This window comes from Trachypithecus francoisi, unplaced genomic scaffold (genome assembly GCF_009764315.1).
Source record: "Trachypithecus francoisi isolate TF-2019V2 unplaced genomic scaffold, Tfra_2.0 Lachesis_group18, whole genome shotgun sequence".
NCBI lineage: Eukaryota > Metazoa > Chordata > Mammalia > Primates > Cercopithecidae > Trachypithecus > Trachypithecus francoisi.
In genome coordinates this window covers 22292609-22309498 of record NW_022681463.1, presented here as the reverse complement: position 1 = coordinate 22309498, position 16890 = coordinate 22292609, and positions in this window count along the sequence as shown.

The following is a 16890-nucleotide window of genomic DNA, read 5'->3' as shown; positions in this document are numbered from 1 at the left end:
TAGTGATTAATTCTGGCTAGCGTATGACAAGTATCCAGATATTCAGACAAAAGCAAAAATGCTAATTTGCCTGAAACATATTTTTTCAGTGTAATTTGAATCATTGTTTTCCTATATTACTAAACTTTCTCCAGATGGTTCATAATTTTGCTTTTAGAGTAATTGTTTTATTTTTAAACTCCCACCTTATCTTTTCTCATAAAACAACACTCATGACCAGAGCCCAGAATATAATACTAAAATCACATTTCTTAAAAGTATTCTACTTTAAGGGCACATCTTCAATTCAATTGAAACTAAGTCTTAATGGAATGATTCTCAAATTATTTAAAGTGAATTACTGGTGGCAGCATTGGTGTTGAGGGAAAGACCATTGGAACAGGCATGCATTACAACCAAAAGCCCTATTCCTCCTACCATAATGGACCCTCTATTTGGGGCAATGTAACTTAGATAAAAGAAAACCTCCTCAAGGTTTTTGCCATAATTACATTTGTACAAGAAGATTCTGGTAAAATGTTAGGACTTCACCATCCAGCCCCTTGGTTACTGATAAAGTTTGAATGTGTCGCCTCCAGCTCTCATGCTGAAATGTGATTCCTAATGTTAGAGGTAGGACCTGGTGGGAGGTGATTGGATCGTGGGGGTGGATCCCTCAGGAATGGCTTTGCACCACCCCCTTGGTGATAAGTCAGTTCTTGCCTAGTTAGTTCACATGAAATCTAATCGTTCAAAAGTCTGGGACCTCCCCTCAATCCCTCTTTCTTGCTCTCACTATGTGACTCACGTGTTCCCTTTCACCTTCTGCCATGGTTCTAAGCTTCCTGAAGCCCTCACCAAAAGTCAAGCAGATGTTGGTGCCTTGCTTGTACATCCTGCAGAACCAATTAAACCTCTTTTCTTTTTAAATTACCCAGTCTCAAGTATTTCTTTATAGTAACACAAAAACAGCCTAACACAGTCACCTACTCCAGATGTCCAGATGCCATTCTGGACAGTGAGCAAAGTCACCGGGATAGGGTGTTAACTTTGTTCTTTCACAGAACATTGCAGCTTTCTTTGTGCAAAACAATATGGAAAAGGAATGGGAAGTAAGATATGCTGTACTGAAAAGACATAGCACAATATGTCAGTGGACAAGAACCATTTTACAATAAAACTAATTTTATATATTTTTCAAAAAGTATATTTGTTCATTTAATAAAGTGATGGATATTAAAGGTAAATAATGGGGGAGGGGACAAAAATTCTTCAGTCTCAGTAGACCATATTAGAAGATTTTCTTTCTCACTCATAGAACTACAAAGAGGTGATTTGTGGTGTGATTTTCTCAAATTCGTCCCTACGCATATTATCTCTGTAAGATGAATCTTTTCTAAGACATGGATTGCCCTTTTATGCTGACTGCATGCGTGCGTATGCATAAAATGCCACATTTCCAATTGGATGTGTATACTCAGAAGGATGACATATCAGGGCTGTCAGGCTAAAAGCCCTACAGCTCAGGAGAATTTTCCGTATGACTCTGTGGACCTGCCAAGATTATGGGACTTATATATTTGTTTTCTTCCTCTTCTCTTTTCTTACCTTTCATTCCAAAGTCAACCTCTCTCTCAAACTATGGATATTGTTATTTGGGATAGCTCTAGAAATAAAGTGAGTTTGGTGATCTCTTTTACTAAAATTTAAATAATGTTTTCTCTTATCCCAGTAAGATGCACTCCCCGTTTTTCCTAACATCAGTTAGTTTCCAACAATTTAGCTTTTCATCTTCATATAGAAAAATGTGCTAACATACTATTGAAAAAGATTGCTTTCTATGGAAGAAACTACAAGGAGAAATTTGCATTTGAAGTTTAGTCCTTGATAATGTCTTCTTTGGACCTCTTAAATATTTTGCAAGTGGAAATGTTGCAATATATGTTAGTGGTACACCCATTTAGTTAAATGACATCTAACAGGATAATGATGCAAGATCTTCAGAAAGACATTTCAAGTCCTTGAAATAGAAATGCAGTGTTCAGAAATATACAGTATTTTTCTGAAAGTTTTAAAATCCTTATATTGTTGACAAACAGGGAAAAATAAATAGGATGGGTGTGGAAATATTTGTATCAAGTTAGACTGTCAGGTAGAAATACAACTGATTTGAGTGTACTTTCAAACAGCTATATCAGTATTCAAATGCTGTTTTAGATTTTCACTAGGTTTTTAATTTAGATTTTCACTAGGTTCAACTTAGTTGTGCATTAAATTATAAGGTATGAGACCAGATGTGTGAAGTGTGTAAGCTACGTGGCCAAGGTAGAGAGTTTGTGTGCTATTTTCTGAAAGCCTTGGTGATTCAAGCATCATAGATATGGATGCCTCCAATTTTATCTGAAAGTATCACTCACATTTTTATTACTCTGAGAGAGTTAGATAAGATTACAGAATTTGAGGAGACACAGTAGACATTTCAGTCTGTTTTTTCTGCTATTCTCATAGTAATTACCATATTTTTTTCCAGATTGAACAATCAATAATGCATTCTAATGCTTTCCATTTGGTTCTCTGCAACATTGGTGTTCATGTCCTCATCTGGCCATTAAAGTTTCTTTTCTCTAGTTTTCTAATCAGACCAAGATGATCTTCTTAAAAGGAAAGAGGCAGTAACTAGCTAATTGACAAAGCACATTTGCTCTCCTTCAAAGCATGTTGCAAAGAACAAATCAGCCCATAGCACTTAGCCCTTCTGATGATTTTGAGGGAGAAGGGATTTTATTATTCACAGTGGAAAAAATTAGACTACCAACAAGAAGGGCATTTTTTTTCCTAGCCTTATTTACTCAGTGTGAATGTGAGCTTACATTTAAGAATGCCTATTTTGTTTATCTGTTAAATTCTGACACCACCACTTTAATGCTATAATTGTTAGCTATTAAAGGCTTTAATTTTATTATGAAATAGATTTGTTAACTCATAGTAGGTTTTTTCTTTGTATAACAGAGTCTTGCTTTGAGAGATATTTATGCTCTCTTGCTGAATTAATGGAAACACAGAAAAGATTAAATGACTTTTTGAGGATCACATCAAAATTTAGTGGCTCAGTTCAAATCAGAAATCTAGATTACAGCCCTTTAAGTTTCAGGCCATGTAGTCTCTTATGTTCATAAAATAATAGTTCGCATAGTAAAGGAGAGACAGTGCAATTTATCTTCGCTGTTAGTCAATGCCCTCAACTCACTCTATTCATTTCTCCTTGTTTTGTTTTTTGATTACTACAGAAACATGTGTAAGTCCAGGTAAGACTTCAGTTGACCTTAATAAAAATGTTTAATGCAGTATTAGATTCTAATATAAAATTTAGTTTCTTGAATATAAATTAGGAAAATGTATATTCAAGAGATAGAAGATTTTTAAATTCTCAATACAAAAGAAAATCAATTACTTTGACAAAGTGATCAGGGAAAATTTCAACATTTTCATGTACTTAGAAATGACATTCAGGTGTGTTAATCTAATCCATTTTGAAAGAACAATCAGCATTATTCAAGTTTTATAAAATACATGAATGAGAACTGGTTATTGCCCTCAGCAAACGTAGTCATTTAGGGAGGATAGAACAAGTCCCTGCAAACAAAAACTAATAGTGCAAGACTAGGCATGATTAAGCACTAACTTCTGTTTTATGGGCTGACTCTGCTTTCAGTGAGAAATCAGAAGAGATGGAAGAATAACTGCTGCTGATAGTAACTGGGAATGTTTCTTAAATAAGTTCAAAGTTAAACTAGATCTCAGTGGTTGGGAAACAGTTTGAGGGAAGGAGGAGAGACGTTGTAGGTGGGGTATGCAGGAATATGCATAGGCTGTTTCTGAGGTAGTGTAAGAGAGCTATGAGCTAGTGAGCAAAATGAAGTCTACATGCTCATTTGGTTATCCATTCAGCAAAGATTTACAGAAATCCTACTATGCTAGATACAGCACAGAAAGAAAGGAAAGAAGTAGAGAAAGACAAAATTCCTATTTTATATACGGCCCCAGCAGGGAGCACATGGCATACCTAAACAGAGTAAGAGGAGAGTATAATAATAAAAAGGTTTATTTACAAAGATGCTAGTGGGTTTCAGGGAAACCAGCAAAGGATAGTATAATGCTGCATGGCTAGCAATAGTGGAAATCAGTTCATATTTCTAGATTTGAAGGGACAGTGGGCGGGAGAAGTTACTGAAACTCACAGGGAGTAGATGCAGGAAAAGAGCTGCCTCACAAGAGATGAAGCCTTCAGCAGAGAGTCACAGTCAACTTGTAGTAACCAGCCAGGAGGAAATCTGGTGAATAAATAGGCCCCTGCTGCAGTCTCTTAATTTCCTGTTAATGTTTCCCACTGGCTAACTCCAACTAGAAGGCAACAGGGCCAGTTTGATACAGTCACTGCAGGTCAATGCTAGGGCATAGCATATAGTGAAGAGCTGCACGGTGTGTGCATCAGTCAGGGATCCAGCAGAGAAACAAGCAGGAGGATGGAGACCACACACACACACACACAGAGATTTATATAAATATATATATAATATTCATATGTAATTTAAGTGTATTTATATAAGTATAAATTAATATAAATATAATTTATTTACAATAAGCTGACAGGCTGGAAACTCTAGAGGAGAATCTGATGCTGAAGTCTACACGTAAAATTTCTTCCTCCTCAAGGAAACCTCAGTTTTGTTCTTAAGAACTTGCAGCAGATTAGATGAGGCCTGCACAGATTATCAAGAATAGTCTATGTTACTTAAAGTGAATTAAATATAGACGTTAACAAGATCTTTAAAAAAATCTTCATAGTAATACATAGACTCATGTTTAATTAAAAAACTGCTTGCTATAGCCTAGCCAAGTTGACTCATAGAAGTAGTCATTGCTATAGGACCACCAGGTCCATACACCCACCGCTCAGGAACAGACCAACACCCTCAGACAGCAGGGATGCATCAGAGGTAGAGTTGAATGATCACAGGAGTCAACCAAGGAGATGGGAGGAGACCCTCAAATCCATCTCCCAGAGGGGCTGGGGTAATCATAGAGGACGAAAGTCTGGTAAATTGAGGTCATTGGTTGGGGAAAGAGGGATGAAATCATCAGGATGTGGAAACTTCATTCTTTAGTGAGTCAGATTCTCATGGCGTCCTTCAGACCAGCTGACGTCAGTAGTTTCACTGGTACACAGGCCTTGAAAGAATATCTCAAATGGAAAACTTCATAATTTATAACATTCAAGTTGTCACCTGCAAAACAGTTATGGAGAACTCTAATCTTGTAACAGGGCTACATGATTCCGAGGCAATAGAATCAAACAGCTATGAGGACCAAACAGCTAGGAGGACGCAGGTCAGAGAGCCAGCTGCCTAAAGATCAATGCTGAGCATGCTGCAAAGTTGGCTTATTTTCTTTTCTCCCCCTCCTTCCTCCTGATCAATTTTATAAAGTTTATAAGGATGGTTTCACAATCACAGTATCTATTCTTACAGAGCTTATATTTTTATAAGAGAATACAGAAAAATTTAAAAATTATATATACCCTTCAATTGATAACTGCTAAGGAGGATAAAGCAGAACATATTGATCAGGAGGGAGGAGAGATGCTGTTTTAGACAGGATGGTCATGGGCATATGTAATCAACTGATATTTGTGCTGAGACCTGAATAAAGCTAGAAAGTATGTCGCATGGATGTCAGGAAATTATTCCAGGAAGATGGCCCCAGCAAAGGCTTGGGCTTGCTCTGTTCAAGGATGAGCAAGGAGGCCGGTTGCTGGAGCCGAAGCAGCATGCAAAGAGTAAGAAAATGAGCTCCGATGATAACATGAGGTCAGATTAGGACCTTTCAAGCAAGTTAAGGATCTTGGATTATATTTTCAGGGATATAGAAAGCAGTCAAACCATTTCAAGATGAAAAGTAATTTGACCTTTTTATTTTTTTATGAACTTCTTTGGTCTTTGGGTAGAGAAAAGACCATGGGCATCAGGAGTTGAAGCAGGAAACATGTGGGGTGCTTTATTCTCAGTCCAGGACTGGATGAGCATTGTGGCAATAAAGACCATAATATACTCTGAAAGTAAAGTCATACATGATTTGCTTACTAGATATAACGCATATAAGAAAGAGAGAAGTCAAAGTTGGCTTGATATTTGGCCTTAGCAACTGAATTAGTAAAATTACCATTTGCTGAGATACAAAAGACTAGAAAGGGGCAGGTTTGGAGTTGGGAGAATGAAGATTCAGGAGTTCTAATTGGAAATGGTCAGTGTCTATCGGACATCCAGTTGGAAATGTTGAATAGACTGTTTGTGTCTGGAGTTCAGGAGAGAGGTCAGGGCTATAGATGTAAGTTTAATAGTTATCGATATAAATATATTGGGAGGAAAGGAAAAGAAAAACCAATAGGTTTAAAGAGGTAATTTATGATAGATTAGTGGCCCTTAACAGTGAGGCGGAATAGCATGGACTTCAGGGTTTCTTACATTAGCAGTTTACACATTTGCCTCACTTTTTACACTGTGAGCTCCTAAAGAGAAGAAATGGTGCCTTATTTATTTTGGACACTTAGCACACAGCTAAGTAGCTAGTACATCATGGTCTGTTGGTAACTATTTATTGAATGAATGAATGAATAAGTTAACTAATTGAAAGGAATTGTAATGTGAAGAACTAGAGCAGAAGCTAGAAAGCAGCTACACTCATATCACAGAAAGTTTTTTAAATGTATGGAAATCCTTGACAAGTAGAAAATAATATATAGGTTACTTGTTGCTAAACATTATATGAGACGTGAAAATAAAAGGATACTATTGTCCTCAAGGGACAAACAACAGGCATTGAATAAAAAAAATGAATGAATGAATGAAAAAAATATAATTAATGGTATCATAATTTAAAGGTGCATGTGATTAGTTCCAGCTAAAGTAATCATGGGCCACTCTATAAGAGGTAAGATTGGAATGGGAACTTCAAGAATAATTAATCTTTTGTAACATATAATTGAGGAACCACATTTTAGAAAATCAAAACATGAAGGTGTAGTAAGTATTCTAACATAACATGGCTAGTACACAGGAAATAAATCAGGAAGTATAATAGTAGAAATAAGACTGGCCTTGAATACCTAGGTAACCATATGAATGATATTTAATGGTTAATATTAATAAATATTAATATTATTTAGAATTTTTTGTAAGTAATAGAAAATCCAACTTAAGCATAAACACTGAGGAATGTATTAGTACCTGGAGGTTCAGCTATCAGATGGACTATGGGGATGACAATGCTGCGTGAAGCTCCATCCTGGCTCCTTGCTATCTCCTGGCTCTATCCTCATACTGGACGTTAAAGAGCTTCTGCTGTTGCAGATTTCACAACCACAGAGTCCAGCATGCAGGGCAAAGGAAATGATCTCCCTGTATGCAACTGTTTTTTTTTTTTTTTTTTTTTTTTTGAGACGGAGTCTCACTCTGTTACCCAAGCTGAAGTGCAGTGGCACGATCTCAGCTCACTGCAACCTCTGCCTCCTGGGTTCAAGCAATTCTCCTGCCTCAGCCTCCCAAGTCGCTGGGACTACAGGCGCATGCTGCCACACCCGGCTAATTTTTTGTATTTTAGTAGAGACAGTGTTTCACTGTGTTGCCCAGGCTCGTCATGAACTCCTGACCTCAGGCAATCTGCCTGCCTTGGCCTCCCAAAGTGTGTATGTCACTCTTAAGACTCAGGAATCAGTTCCAAGTGCCTCCAGGGAACTCCCACTCACATCTCACTTGCTCAAATTAATTCACCTGAGACTTTTCTTTCCACAACTAACTCTTCCTATCAGATCAATGTCCTTATTGACTCAGATCTAGATTTCTGAAGCAATCACTGGAAAGGAGGAGGAGACAACTGTGATCGAGTTAGACACTTCAGGGCTGTCCCAGGAGTGGGAGGTGGCACTCAATCACTCAGATGTCACACTTGGGGCAGGGGTAGTGGGGCTGGAAGGCGAGGGAGTGAGACAGACATTGAGTAGGCAACTTCAGGGTCCACCCACTATAGGAACTCCAGAGGAGTCACATGAACAGGTAATTCCATAGAATACTAATTTGATGGCAATACAATGACTTCATGATTTGCAAATAAATAAAATAAAAACTCATAAAATATCTTTAGAATAACACTTTGGGTGAATGTCTTTATTATCTAAATGTTTATAAATCAGTAAGTTTAAAAAAATCAAGAAAAGTGGCCTAGAAACTTAAAAAATAAATACATATTATAAATACAAATGTTCTATTTACAAGAAAAATGTTCTATCTTACTAGTATTCTAAAACTGTGAACTAAAACATTAAAAAGTATAGATTTTTCTCTTAAATTTTTAAAAAATAATACCTATTGAAGAGTTGTGGTAGTTAGAGAAGAAAGTATTGTAACACTTCTGAAAAGAAATTTAGCATAATGCTTTAGGAGCCTTATAATGGTCAATGGTCCTATAATTACACCTCCAGGAATGTATCTTAAGAAAATAATAAGCAAAACAATGAAAGATCTATATATAAAGACTTTCATAGCAGTGTTTGATATGGTTTGGCTTCATCCTCACCCAAAATCTCACCTTGAATTGTGTCCCCATAATTTCCATAATACCCACACATCAAGTGAGAGGCCAGGTGGAGGTAATTGAATCATAGGGGCGGTTTCCCCCATGCTGTTCTCATGATAGTGAGTGAGTTCTCACGAGATCCGATGGTTTTATGTGTGTGGTAGGTCCTTCTGCATTCCTTCTCCTTCCTGATGGCTTGCAAGGAAGGTGCTTGCTTCCCCTTTGCCTTCTGCCATGATTGTAAGTTTCCTGAGGCCTCCCTAGCCGTGGTGAACTGTGAGTCAATTAAACCTCTTTCCTTTATAAATTACCCAGTCTCAAGCAGTTCTTTATAGCAGTGTGAAAATGGACTAATACAGTTTTCTACATAGTAGAAAAAATCTGAAAAGGCAATTAACAGCCAACAACAGGGAAATCCTCAAATAAGGATTGGTTCATACAATGGAAAACTATGCAACCTGAAAATAATTTTGATAATAGAGAAAAATTTTCAATATAATTTTTTTTAAACATAGAAATTCACATACTTTTTTCTAAAAAGTTAATGAACAATTTTTTGAAGGGAAGAGGGCTTTTTTAAATAATGGCCCTTTTGAAAGTTCTTCTTACGGAGATCCTTCACCTCCCTGGTCAGCTGTATTCATTTTTTTTTTTCTTTTCTTTTTTTGAGACAAAGTTTCACTCTTGTTGCCCAGACTGGAGTGCAATGGCGTGATCTCGGCTCACCACAACCTCCGTCTCCCAGGTTCAAGCAATTCTCCTGCCTCAGCCTCCCGAGTAGCTGGGATTACAGGCTTGCGCCACCATGCCTGGCTAATTTTGTATTTTTAGTAGAGACAGGGTTTCTCCATGTTGAGGCTGGTCTTGAACTCCTGACCTCAGGAGATCCACCCACCTCGGCCTCCCAAAGCACTGGGATTACAGGCATGAGCCCCCACACCAAGCCTATTCCTAAGTATTTTAGTTATTTGTGTAGTTATTCTGAATGGGATTGGATTATTGATTTGGCTGTCAACTTGGATGTAGTTACTGTATAAAATGTTACTGATTTTTATACATTGATTTTGTATTCTAAAACTTTGTTGAAGCAGTCTAACAGATCCAGGAGCTTTTGGGCAGAGACTGTGGTATAAAATCTTATTGTTCGTGAAGAGAGATAGTTTGACTTTGTCTCTTCTATTTGGATGGTTTTTATTTGTTTCTCTTGCCTGATTGCTCTGGCTAGGACTTCCTGTACTATGTTGAATAGGAATGATGAGAGTGTCTTGTTTCAAGAACTACAAGACACTGCTCAAGGAAATCAGAGAAAACACAGACAAGTAGAAAATTATTCCATGCTCATGGATATGAATAATCAATATCATTAAAATGGCCATACTGCTCAAAGCAACTTATAGATGCAATACTATTCCTATCAAATTACCAATGACTACCCAGGAAGATAACCTAGGAAATACCATTCTATGAATAGACCCTGGTGAAGTGTTCATGCCAGATGCAAAAAGCAATTGCAACAAAACAAAAATTGACAAATAGGACCTAATTAAACTAAAGAGCTTTGGCACAGCAAAAGAAACCATCATCAGAGTGAACAGACAGCCTACAGAATGAGAGAAAATCTTTGCAAACTATGTATCTGACAAAGGTCTAATATATAGAATCTATAAGGAACTTAAATTTGCAAGCAAAAAAAACTTACTAAAAAAGTGGGCAAAAGACGTAGACGATTTTCAAAAGAAGACATACAGCCAACAAGCATATGAAAAAATGCTCGTCATCACTAAAAATTAGAGAAATGCAAATCAAAACAACAGTGAGATACCATCTTATACCAGTCAGAATGGCTATTACTGAAAAGTAAAAAAAAATAACAAATGCTGGCGGGAGAAAAGGGAAACACATACGCTAGTGGTGGGAATGTAGGTTGGCTCAACCACTGTGGAAAGCAGTTTGAAGATCTCTCAAAGAACTTAAAACAGAACTACCATTCAGTCCAGTAATCTCATTATTGGGTATATATCTGAGGAATATAAAACATTCTACCATAAAGACACATGCACACGTATGTTTATCACAGCACTACTTGCAATAGCGAAGACATGGAATCAACCTAAATTTCCGGCAACAGCAGACTGGATAAGGAACTATGGTACACATACACCATGGAATACTATGCAGCCACATCACAAGAATAAGATTGTGCCCTTTGCAGCAACATGGATGGAGCTGGAGGTCATTATCCTAAGCAAACTAATGCAGGAAGAGAAAACCATATGTTACATGTTCTCACTTGTAAGTGGAAGCTAAACATTGAGTACATAAGAACACAAGGGAAAAACAGGCACCAGGGTTTACTCTACAGAGGAGGATGGGAGGAGGGACAGGATCAAAAAACTACCTATTGGGTACTATGCTTATTACCTGGGTGATGAAACACACTGTACACTGAACCCTCATGACGTATAACTTACCTCTATAACAAACATGCACATGTACCCCTGCACCTAAAATAAAGGTTTTTTTTAAAAAAAGTTCCACATAATTTTAACATATTTTGAATAAGTGCCTGCCTAAAAAAAGACAGTCTTTCATTTTGCTAAGATGAAAGACTGCATTCTATTTGTGAGTGATCTTTGAATGTAATCACAATGCCAGCTTTTCTACAGTCTGTCCTAACTTTCTACATTACAGTGTTAAAACGCAAAACTCAACAAGGTGCAATGATGCGCACCTATAGTCTCAGCTACCTGAGAGGCTGAGACAGGAGGATCACTTGAGCTCAGGAGTTTGAGACAATCCTAGGCAACATAGTGAGACCCGTAGCTGAAGAAGAAAAAAAAAGTATTAGCTGGGTGTGGTGTCTCATGCCTGTAGTCCCAGCTACTTGGGAGGCTGAAGCAGGAGGATCAGGAAGATTGCTTGAGGCCAGGAGCTCAAGGCTACAGTGAGCTATGATGACACCCGTGCATTCTAGGCTGGGGGACAGAGCAAGAGGTCTTATCTCTAAAATAAATAGATAAATAATATAAGCAAATAAAAATCTCACTTGAATTATATCAGTATTATTAATTTGAAAATATGGAGTCTACCATGAGTCCATCATTGTTCTTTGTAAGGGAATACTGAAGTATTAACAAATTTATTAAAATTTGTTTTATCATTTTGATGTTGGGCCCATAGTCCTTGAATAATCAAAGTGACCATTTAAACTATTTCACAATGTCGATAATTGTCGAGGTTGGGTGATGGGTACATGGCGATTGATTCCATTATTCCATCTAATTTTGTGCATATTTTGGAATTTTCATGATAAAAATTGAAAAGTAAAATAATTTACATGAAACAGGTTAAAGCATGTTTAATTTACAATGATTAGTTTTCTAAAACTTACATTCTGAACTTTACTCCATACTGTATGTACAATTTTCCAGTTAACAGAGTTTGAAAACACAAATCTTTTCTTTAAGCAAGGATGAACAGTAAAACAATATGTTTGCATAGGTATAAACTGTGCATTGTAAACACTGTTTACTATATTGTAAATGTTACCTTATAAAATGACATGTATCAAATTTTGTATTGAAAGGGACCTTGTTCTGCTATAGAAAAGTTATATTTATAGATTCATTTTTAATAACCTAGCATTTTATTTTAGGATCAATAATTCTATCTTGATAAGCAAACTAATTCTACTGGGCACTTTTTTGTATTGTTTTATTGTTAAATGTATTTACACTTGGACAAGCTGATTTTCTACATTTAATACACTTTAATCACCATAAAATAATGAAAGTGTTTTAGATTTATAAGAACCTTAGAAATCATCTAAACTATGAAATATTTATGGGCAAGTCCTATGACTTCATCATTATATCCCTAATTTTGAGCACTCAACAAAAAAGCATTGCACTGAATAGATTTAGTCTATTTTCCCATCGGGTGTGGGACGTTTCCCCATAACCTTCCTGACTGATGGATGTATCAGTTTCTATACAAATCCTTCCGGTAACAAGGTTCTCATTTTTCAGGTGTTTATTAAATATCCCTGTGTTAGTTTTCTAAGGTTGCTATTACCAACTACCAATCTGAATGGCTTAAAACAACAGAAATGTATTCTCTCACTGTTCTAGAGGCCAAAAGTCCAATATCAAGGTATTGATATTGGACACACTCCCTCTGCATAGGAGAGAATCTTTCCTCTTCTTAGCTTTGGTGGTTGGCTAGTCATTCTTCTGCATTCTTCGGCTCACAGCTGCAGCACTTCAATCTCCTCCTTCCAGGTCACATGCCATTCTTCTTATATGTGTGTCTTTATGTGATATTTACCCCTCCTGCATCTGTGTCGAAATTTCCTTCTGCTTAAAAAGACACCAGTCATATTGAGTTAGGGCTCAGTCTAATCACCAGCCTCATCTCAATTTGAGCTCAGCTGCAAGATAAGAACACATTCCTAGATATTGAGAGTAAGGACTTTGTGTATCTTTTGAGGGACATAATTCACGCCATAACACTACTATACAAGATTAACGGGACACAGACAGTTGTAGAAAGTGGAGGGTGTTCTTTGGATAATCCCTAAATTCTCTAGGATGGGGTTTTCTGATTTTTAAGGTAGTCAAATGAAATTGCATAATAATAAAAGATAGGAACACCTACTGTGGACTGATCATATGGTAGGCAAAAGTTCTGTCCACCGTGCAGTAATAACTCTGAGCCTCACAAAGCCTCCACTGGCTAGCAAATCCAGCCCCATTTTATGATTACATACTTGAGGCATAGAGAGGTAAAGCAGTTTTTCCAAGCTCACACAACTAGTAAACGAAGACGTCGGGAAACATATTCAAGCAATTTGTATTTCAACCCCATCTTGATTAGATTGGATAGTTCATCCTGAGTCTCAGATCCTTGCTTCAAATTTTCACCGCTGTTCTTAGCTGTGCCTAAGCACTTACTGCTCCTTCCATGCGGAAGTCCTTCAAATATTTGAAGATGGCTATTATGGTCTAACTAGTCTTTTCTTCCTCAAGACAAACATTTTAAGTTCTTTCAATCATTTTTTATGTTGAATCACTTTCAAATCTTTCAATTTGAATAATCCTTAGTTCATTATACAGAATACTGGAATTATAATTGCCTACATTACAGTGCTCCTAACTGAAGTTTACATATATATGGACAAAACCTCATGATTATCCAGAATTCACAAATTACATGATGTGAATTGAACAAATTCATGTTTATAGATTTCACATTAGTAGGGGTAGAGTTAATAAAGCTTCCTACACATTTTGATACTGCTATTCTACTTTGAATGCTAGGCAACTCTGAATATTTTGAAGGATTCATAGTAACTATTACTTCCCCATTTGTGATAAAAAGATCAAGTAAAATGGATGTGAAGGGCCTTAGGGATTGTTTCACGTAAAATTGCAATGCCCCTTTTTATATCACATTTCTGCTCCCAAGAGATTTCTGAAATCATTTAGTCAAACGTGAAACTTTTTGTTCTATTTGTAAGTAATGTATTTTTATTTCAGAATCAAATCTAATATGCTGCTTTCTATTTTTGGACCTTACAAATAGCACAAAAAGCTCTTAGATCTTCATTGGGGTCCATGTACATGTGTCTGCAATTGGATTAGATAAATTGGAACTTCATGAAAATGAGATAGAGTTAAAGTATTTCATGGTCTGGTTTCTTAATAAGAAATAATATAATTTTATCATGGTGCCCTGGTGCTAGACAAATTCTGAAGCCAACTGTAGGCTTTTATCAAAAATTAAACTTTGACGTAGAGCCAAGATTCTGGTTTTCAGCTAAGATGCTTTGTTTCTATGGCAGCTTTGCACTTTGTGGACTAATTGCCATAATACATGGTTATTGATGCAGAATCCTCCACGGTTCCTTTTGCTCTAACAGACTCGCATATTAAAAATGGAAGCTTTAACATATTTAATAGCACAAGTGACTAAGTTGTCAGAAATTTTCACACTTAAATGCTGACAGCCTCATCCCCTTGAAGTAAGGACATTCTTCTCTTTTTCCTATTCTTCATTCACTCTTCTGCCTGTTACCATTAATATTGCTTGGATTATCAGATGCTGGCATCTGGCAAATCCAATTCTTACTGGCCCAGAGCATGTGTTAATTATATCCTACAGCTAATTAGAAAGCATCCTCTTTGCTAGAGAACAGTTTATTTAGCTCATCAATGAGTAAGACTTGGTTTGAATCTTGATTTAAAAATCAAAGGAAAATGGAAATGGGATGAGGTAGAGGAAAAAATATCCTTCATAATGCAGGAATCCTTGTTAATTAAATTTTAAAAATGAATATAGATTTTGCGTAAGGTCTGGAAGGAGGTCTGTTTAGACTAAAACACTAAAACTAGAGAAATTAAAGAATATATTTACATTTCAGGAAACTTACTTTTAAAATATATTAATTTAAAATCTCAAAATAACTGTAGTAGAGGCATCAGTGACCTAATTTTAAAACAGGTCAGATTCCTTAGAAAGGGATGGGAAGCTTGTGTTTTATTGATGAATATTTCGTGAACAACATACATGATTCAATGCTTGTGCTTAGATTGGGTTCTTCTAAACAATCAAATTTCTATAGTCAGTTTTTAATTGTCCTGTAGTCAGTAATTTAATTACTTACACAGGATTTACTAAAGAAAAGTTACAGTTCCTTATATTTCCTGAGCTTTACCATGACTTTGGAGATGACTTAGGTAGGTATTAACCATTCAGATATATACAATAACCTGGTTCATTCACTTTTTTTTCTCTTTATCTGCCCAGTCAAATCTGAGCACTACATGTAGCATAGAAAGACATTTTCATGCTAATTTTCGAAATTGCTGTCAATTTACCATGACTAATTAAAATGTGAAGCTCCGTAACATTTTCAGCCAGTGGTTCTCCACCCTGGCTGCACTTTAGAATCATCTAGGGAAGCTTTTTAAAAATATTCAATATTGTCCCCCACTTGCCACCTCCCCACATACACATTCATTCAGAATTTCTGGGCATGGGACCCAGGAAACATTTTTTTTAAGTCTTCAGGGTGATTCAAATGTGTCTGTAGATTGAGAATAATTATTCTATGAGATAGTTGGTCACCAAAGATGGAGAAGCCATAATAAAGCTTTCTTGAATTTCTTAAGAAACAGGTAAAAGCAGGAGGTCAATTAAGGAAAATAATTAGTTATGTTAGCTTGGATAATCTCAGAGATATCTGTGTCCTATACAGCAGAGTTCTGTAAGAGGCCCATGGATACCTCTGAGAAGCTGGTGATGACTTCTCGCTGCCAAAGCATGCAAACATGTGAAACTAGCATAGATGATGATATATGTCACAGAGAATCAGAATCTGAATCCCTGAAAGAAGGAATGTTCTCAGAGATGAAAGAACTGGAAAAAAAAAAAAAAAAAAAAAGCCCCCAATTTTATGTACTGAGCCATGCAGGCAGAAATTATATTGATGAATAATGATCTTTAAGATAGAAAAACTTTCCCCAAGGACATTTACTTGTCTCATTTTAAGAAAATAAGATGGCTGAGCGCAATAGCTCATGCCTGTAATCCCAGCACTTTGGGAGGCCGAGGCAGGTGGATCATGAGGTCAGGAGATTGAGACCATCCTGGCTAACATGGTGAAAACCCGTCTCTACTAAAAACACAAAAAATTAGCTGGGCATGATGGCACGTGCCTGTAGTCCCAGCTACTTGGGAGGCTGAGGCAGGAGAATCTCCTGAACCCGGGAGGCAGAGGTTTCAGTGAGCCGAAATTGCTGCACTCCATCCTGGGTGACAGAGCGAGATTCTGTCTCAAAAAAAAAAAAAGATACACAAGCTTCCTGAGAAGACCTAATTCTTTCCTGAATCTCACACTCTTCCCTCCTGATCATGCACCTAACAAAGAAGACGCATGCATTGCCTATTCTAGTCTAGCTTCCTGATTATTAAAAATAAAAATAAAAAAGATTTATAAATTTTATCTATTCCCTTTCCTTTAAATTATATTAGACTGATGCTATTAAAGCAGACCTCCAAATTTTAAAGTCCATTAGATTTCAACCTCAAATTACTAAGGGGTACAGTCGCTATCCACTTCAAGGTCTATTTTATAGTCTAAACTTTATTTCATTCTTTCTCTCTACAATCACCACTCAGTGCTCTCTGATTTTCTTTGAACCATTCTTAGATGATCTCATTCAAATCATGCTCTTTAAATGTTCTCAATTCACCTTTTTCTATTACAACCCTAGAAGTGTA